This window comes from Sinohyriopsis cumingii, chromosome 2 (genome assembly GCF_028554795.1).
Source record: "Sinohyriopsis cumingii isolate HCF-2022 chromosome 2, ASM2855479v2, whole genome shotgun sequence".
NCBI lineage: Eukaryota > Metazoa > Mollusca > Bivalvia > Unionida > Unionidae > Sinohyriopsis > Sinohyriopsis cumingii.
Genome location: NC_142962.1, coordinates 118,525,266 through 118,533,350, shown reverse-complemented (window position 1 = coordinate 118,533,350; position 8,085 = coordinate 118,525,266). Strand labels below are relative to the sequence as shown.

The window sequence follows — 8,085 nt, the reverse complement described above, 5'->3', positions numbered from 1 at the left end:
ACATGTACGTGTACGGAACCGTAAACATTAGCTATCAGCTCTCTTTTCACAGTATTTTAAACTCGTTGGAACATGCGACTCTATAAATTCTATACTGACCCTGATTGTGATGGTGACCAATACGATGATTCAACACAGAGGGTCACTGCCGTCTGATGCAATTGATAGCCTCAGACCTAAACGGTTCTTGAATCATTTCAGCACCTGCTTTTATAACAAGGTGCATACAAATTAGATGTTAAACCCAGTACATTTTGTTAACACAGAATTATATATTCATGTGCGAAATCGTGCGACACTTTATCTCTTTGTGAAAGTGTCCTATAGACCATTCTTAATGAGATCCTCATGAACATTAATGTATCACGAAAACGAGGTTAAGCTAGGCAGATAGAGAAAAAAATATGGCGTCCTACTGTACATCGAGTAACGATCTGAGCTGTTTGCCAGATATTTCTTATGTATTCGTTGAGAATTTCATCATGGGTGTCTCCATCAGTTCAAGGAAGGAACAGATGACAAAAGGATTCATGTATTGCAATTAGGTATATGTCCATTCTCTTAAACGTAAGTTGATTTACGTCCTATATTGAGTGTCCTTTTTTCTCTACAGCACACAAAGTACAAGTTAACGAAAGAGAAAATAAACTATTTAACGAAAGAGAAAATACACTATTTAAAGCATGAATTTTGTTTCTGATTAGGTATGGATTAAATGTACAGCTATGATCAATCAATACTATGATCAAAACACGCGGTCAGAATAAAACATTTACAAAATGCGCATAGTGACACAAACTGCCCTTTAAACCAACCGCGTTCTCCAACCCAGTTGAGACTTTGTGGTGTGCTTTAAATAGTTTTGGGTACATGTCGGTTGTTGGTTGTTGTCATGATGCTTGCTGCTTTTAGTGCCTGAGGGTGGAACGGACTGTGATTTTCCCTTTAAATGACATATTTTTTCTTTTTTGAACTAAATTCGGTATCATTTGTCAACTGACAATATGGATATACGATTGTATTCACACGAACACAGCTTTGTTTCAATAACATACTTGCTTTTTATATATTTACCCATATTATAACAGGATTATTTGTTCAAAGCTGTTTGAAAGCCATATATATATATATATATATATATATATATATATATATATATATATATATATATATATATATATATATATATATATATATATATATATATATAAAATCAAAGCCCCCTGCCCCCAACGTCTTCATTAATTATAATCAATATTAGTTTTCTGTGGTGTTGGCAGATGGTTGAATATTAACACCCAGTATGCAAATGCGAACATTAGATAAAGTAAACATAATAGAGAAGAATTGTGTCTAAGCATTATGAATTTTTGTTATTTTATGTAGGGGATATTCTGTTAATATGTTTATTAAAATAAGTTTCTGTTTAATTTTTCAGTTTATAAGGATGGAAATGATAAAGATGGAAATTAATGCCTTGTCAGGGACGGTGTTTTAGATCACAAAAGAAGAACGAGTCACCACATGTTGTTGAGGTAAACATGTCATGTTGAGGTAAACATGTCATAGTCATTTAAATTTCATTCCTGAATCTAATCAGCTTTATTTCTGAAACAGGCATCAAGCATCAAATATTAGATTAGGCTTGTGCTGCATGTTACAGCATGGCTACATAAAAAGAAGATAAATACAATGTATTTATAATAAAGTTATGGTTGTATGCATATTTCAATAAGCAATTAGATTTATTTCATAAAAGTTTCAACTGTTATGATTTTTAATGTTTCCATTTTCCAATTCAAATCGAAAAAATCAGCAGTATGGGCATATACATTTTACAATTACAAACTGATTATGTTTATATTTTTGTATATTATAGATTGTCATTTCTGCAGAAAAGGTATCGTCGTCAACATGCTCGTGCACAATTGGGCAGAATGGTGCTTGCGGACACGTAACATCTCTTCTGTATCAGCTAGCCACCTGGCTTACTATAAAGGCAGGAAAATGAGGTTAATTCCAGCTGACACACCTAAAACGGCATTACCTCAGACTCGGCATTTACCTAGGGGAGAGAAACTGAGAGGATCAGAAGTGGATTTGCAGGTCTTTTATTTGGTTTTTTATGCAAAAGAGGTTGTTATAGTATCCATAAAGAGATTACTCTCTAAAAGTGTTTGACGCTTTAATAGTTTAGTACAACCCAAACGGTTAAGCAAGTTTGATGTCCCCTCCTGTTTTGGAAAATGACTACCAAACACGAAGACCTGTCGAAACAAATGTTATATCTATTGTGTGTTTGAAAAGACTAAATTGTTAAACTGAATAAATTGCTTTTAATTTAAGCAACGAGTCCTATCATTCCACATTTGTTGTATGCCCACACTGGCACGTGCATCAATATAATTGAATCAACGCATTTTGTATTACAGTTTAGGTATATTTAGTGAAATATACTTAACATAAACCAAAAATACTGTCTGATAATGACATGTATGGAACAAAACTCTTTACGTTCCATTAATTCAAATCGTATGAGCAATCGGAAACTAATTTTTATATATGAACTGTACTGGTATACAATATAACCATGAATATTTATGGCTCATCAATTTCTAGGTCAATACAAATATGTTCCAGTATCAGCAACAAGCTGAAATAAACTAGCTGACACATAATAGAGTTGAAAGGTTGACTTCCTTTAGAATCAGCCATGTAAAGTTTCGCAAACATTACCGTTTTTCTGTTTTATTTGTTTGTCTTGTCTATATTTTGTATTTGCCTTTGAAAAAGACTCTTTAAATGGTTGAATGCGCTCAAGCTAGCAAGATACTAGTTTCGCACTGTTCGTTGTCAGTTTATTGCATTTATATATATATATATATATATTTATATATCTGAATTTCAATGGTGTCAACGTGTATGATGTCCATCATCATTTTGGCTACAACGCCATTAGATAGTCCCTTCATGTTAAGGATGTTTCAAAGAAGGCACATGGCAGATAATAATAATAATAAGAAATTAGTTACTGTCACACCATTTTGTGGGTTATACCTATCCTCCTCTCTCTCTGTCTCTCTCTGTCTGTCTTTGTCTCTCTGTGTGTATGTACGGAATCGTTGAAAATACATAATCCTTATAATGTCACCAAAAGAACATAAGCCAGCAAATTTTTCACGGGTGGGACACATGTGGACAAAATAAGAGGTAGAAGCCAAGAAAACAAAAAATGCGTTTAGTAGCAGAAAATTCTTTAACCAAATAGAAACATTTGCTGAAACACTCGAAAACTTGACATGTAACAGAGAATGTATTCCCGAGAGAGAAGTTATTTGCACGTCTGACGGCGATAATTATGTAAGCCACTCTCCTTGACTAAGTCGATAATCATCTTCAGAAACCTCAACGCCGTATTTACATTGCCGTTTGGAAGAAATATATCAATGTAATATTGTCATCTGGTAGCGTTCACTTTGACCACGTTGCTTTAGGAAACGATGTATATGAAGCAGCCGAGACAATTTTATCGAGAAATCTGAATAAACAGGTCGTTGCGTCTCAATTTGCAAGGCTGTCGAGTCGAACCAAAGCTAGACAAATGTGAATAAATAGCTCTTCACATTTTAATTTTTAAACTATCGAACCATAGGCAGACAAACACTTTTACAATATATGTATTAGCTTTATCGTTAAAATTAAATCCTCACTCAAATATTATTGGAGCAAGGGTGAGAAATACAAATGTTTCTTTATTCTTGTAGGTTCAACATATATCAACATAGAATTCAAATAGTGTTCATGGTTTCAAATCGCAACTGTTATACGCACAAATTCAACAATGTCTTGGTGCTCGAATAACATCTTCACCTCCCATTTAGGACACCTTGGGGAAATTTGCTGATAGTATTGAAAGCCCACGTCATTTCCCCTTTGCATCCTCCACTGGCACGTTTTTATATTGTGGTACGATCAGACAGAACGAGGTCTTAACATTGGTGGGTTTTTAAATGAACTTTATCAACGTATATAACGTTCGATTTGATTCCCGTAGGACGAAACCGCTGATATTATTTTTTAAAAAATAAGCACATACTTGCACCTTTGTAATAACACTATCATATCAACTGTGTCACAGAATTAGGCAAAGAAATAACTTGGTTTTGTCTTAAAACAATTCGACTATTTCTCGTTGTACATGTGTACAACGTTATCTAGGGTGAATGTGTTTTTCCAAGCGACTGTATTAACATGTACCTAGCCACAGAGATTACTTGTATCATGACTAACATGATATGCACGGGTATTCTACCCTGACTTGTATTCACTCTCCTATGGATTTAAGTAAGGCCAATTTCTAAAACCACACTGGTCGTTTTTGGATCACGTCCAGGAGTATACACTCTCCATTGTTCTCCAGCCAAAGGGGTAAGTGTTAAATTTACATTTTCATTTGATATGCGAAGTTTATTCGGTTTGTAATGTCTTATCGCGTAATAATGCATTTATTACAACGCAGATTTAAAGTATTGAATTACAAGTCACTGTTAGAGGTTAAAGTATTCATATATCTAGAGATTATACAGAAACTATTATTATGACCAATTTGGTTTTATTGTAGCTGACTGTTTGTAGCTGACTGTTATGGTAGCTGACTGTGTTTGTAGCTGACTGTGTTTGAAGCTGATTCTGACTGTTATTATAGCTGACTGTTATTGTAGCTGAATGTGACTGTCGCTGTGATTGTGTCTATGAAGTGTGATTGTCAATGTGACTGTGAATATGACTAGAGCGGTCTGAAGCTGTCCGAAGCCGTCTAAAGTTGCTTAGAGCTATCTGGAGTTTCCAGAACATTTAATGCTACGTGCTGTCGATACGTATGTATGTATGTACATATGTCTGTGCCACGGACGTAGACGTAGCAAAATTACAAAAAGTGCTGTATGCTGTCTGTACGTGTAACGTATGACTGTACTCGTGGTGGATTCATAAAGGGTACGAGCGGTCGATAAGAGTGTGGACCAACCCAAGGAATCGTGCGACTGTACAAGGGGTCTAGAAGCATACGTTCGGGATCAATTGTTGTTCCATTGCATTATTTATATCCATAAGATTATTTTGAATCTTCGTTATGTTCATAAGATTATTTTGAATCTTAGTTGTGTTCTTAAGATTATTTTGAATCTTAATAGAATTTATGTTCGAGATTATGTGAATCTCTTATTGTGTAAAATACTGTTTGAGGTGTATGTGCTGTCCATGAGGGTTCTTGGATCTGTACTTCATTTTGATTTAATATTTTTTTTGTGTTTATTTTCGATGTGTGAATTTTATGTAGAGTGATTTGAGTAAATCGTATGTTGAGAGCGTGAGAGAATCTTTGTATTTTTACATTATATATTTATCTTTATTAATTCATTCATAAATTTCCATCTTTCTCACACTGTGTTCGTCTTATTCATTTAGTCCAAAAACCCACTCGGTTGCAATTCTGCGACAAATTGTAACACAATGCGTTGATTGGATACAATTAATGCTTTCTTAGGATATAATCAAACAAAATTAGGACGTCGTCAGAGCGTGGTTATTTCGTTTCCCTAGGTCTTTGTCCGAGGGGGCACAATTTCTACGTTCTTGTATTTATTGTTCTAATTCCAAGTGTGAGGTGCAGACCCTACTCTGCCAGCGCGCATCCTTAGTTTGCCGGGAAAGTGTACAAGCTTTCTATACCTGAGTTTAGGGTTAAGACTGTGTGTTAAATAACCAAAGACAGAAGACTTGAGGGGTGAAATGTCAACTTTGACTGGCTTTATCACTCTAGAACTCATGCTCTGAGTTTTATGATCTCTATGATTGGTTCTACCCCGTTCGAAGTAAGGAGAGATTTATATAAACTATTTAACATGTTATAAGTGTCGATCCTTAGCAATCATGTCGGGCAAGTTTTCTGATATTAAATCTGAAGAAAAAAAACGACACAGCGATTGTCTTATTGTTTTGTATTAAAAAAATTAAATACAGCATTTTTTTGACGCATGTATCTGTGTACAAAGCTTAGCGAACAGAGAGTAGCGCTTGCTGCGCTGGGAGATCAGGGTCCACATTGCACGTGTTGCCTCCTAGTTTATGCAGGACATTGGTGCATATTTGAGGTAAATGCAGTATGCGATGCACTGAGCACGGTATGTAACCATCAATCTATCCGTAAGTGCATATTATACAAGAAAAAGAAAAGACCGAGTAATGCTTGCAAATAAGGTGTGTAATGCGTGTATTAGGTAAATATTTAAAGATAAATTAACCTAATGTGAAATGTTATTTATATAACCAAATGGAATAATTTTATCAATATGAACAAAATTATGAAAAAACGAACCTTTTTGAAAATGTTTTTTTTCCTTTTAATTGTTGCCAAAAATTAAATTTCTGAGATTTAAGATCTCATATAACATATTCTCTATCTGCCCCATCTTCACATCCACAGAACTTATCATGCGGTCAAGTATAAGCCAAAAGTACAACCCGTGTTCTTGAATAATAATTCCACGTAACACAGATATAACGAATTTAATGCTCTATCTGAGATAATGCCTAACCTTGCCAAGTTTGTTGATACAGCCATTATTTCGTTTAGATGAATGTTTCTGAAGTCCTTGTCACTGCACATTTACCATTCTTACTATACTTTGTCGATTAATATTAAAATTAATTCTGAATTCGTTTCTCTTTCTGTCAATCAGTCCTCATTTATAAAGTATTGGGATGTTGTTTGTTGTTGCTGCTGTTGTTTTCGGTTTAACATTATTTCTCAGGGCAAGATAGGCTAAACATGGCGGCTAGTATAACTGGTGGAGGAAGAACCCAGGAATGGCCCGGTAACAACCACCGACCCACGAGAAGCTACTAGCAGCTTCCTCGCATAGCCAAGCTGGCCGAACCCGAGACTTGAACCTACGCGGACAGAGACGAAATGGCAGTGAACGGCAAAAGCGAGCGCATTAAATCACTTGACCACGTGGGGTCCTTAGCATTGGGACACATGTGGGTTTTGACATATAGCGCAGTGGGAAAAAAAAGCACTAAAGCTATACAATTTAATAACAAATTATGAGATGGTCGCTGGAGTAGTTTCCAGGATTTGATCAAAGCTGATGTATGCGTTATTATGCCTTCGTCAATCACATTATTGTATGTCAGGAGACAGATTGAAATAAGCGTATGCTTGTTGCTCAATACACTATATCTCTTGTTTGATTTTATGTACTTTCCAGGATGACTTTTGTAAATAAATACTGTTTAAACAAATTCCAAATCTACTTGGACGAGGGCAAGGCCTGTATCTTAGAATCCGATATGTTCACTCTGAAAGAAAATGGCTAACCACTGAGGAGAAATGACCGTGTGATGCCGTATAAAGGCTACCTCTAATGCCCAGAAAACAAAACTGTAGAGAATGATGAGCTCGTCATTTTTCAAACTGCCCACATGATGTTTACCATATGCAAATGAAAAGGTGTTTTTTTTCCTGAGTATTAGAGAGAATGTCTTAGTGGCAATGCTTGAAGAAGAATCATGTAATCATGGAGCTTACATCATTCTCTCATGGAGCTTACATTCGAAAGATAATCCCTAAGTAGTAATGATTGAAGATGACTCATGAAATATCACGGAGCTTAACCAGTTTCGCATGGAGCTGATGTAGAATACATAGCCCCAGCAAAGAACGGTGTAAGCATAAAAGCTCATAACCTATGCTTAAACAGCTTACATGGCTCCGTTAGAGAGCAGTGTAAGCTAACACAGCCCCATGAGAGAACGCTGTAAGCTTAAACAGCTTACACGGCATCAGTGAGATTATGGCATAAGCTTAAACATCTTACACAGCGCCATAATAGAACAGTGCAGGCTTACATAGACCCATGCGAGAACAGTGTAAACTTAAACAGCTTACACGGTCCATGACAGAATGTCACAAGCTAAACGGCTAACACTGCTCCATGGGAGAATGACGTAAAGCGAAACAGCTTACATGAGAGAATGGCCAGTGCTTAAGCAGCTTACAACGTCCATGACATAATGAGATAA

At 35.7% G+C, this 8,085-nt stretch overlaps 1 long non-coding RNA gene across 1 annotated transcript; it reads left to right on the top strand.

Moving 5' to 3' along the window:
- Nucleotides 1–381: 381 nt before the first annotated feature.
- Nucleotides 382–2,883, top strand: LOC149805685 (uncharacterized). The gene is made up of 3 exons (XR_016414970.1): nt 382–545; nt 1,439–1,535; nt 1,880–2,883. It is a non-coding gene; the product is annotated as an uncharacterized LOC149805685 (long non-coding RNA).
- Nucleotides 2,884–8,085: the final 5,202 nt, after the last annotated feature.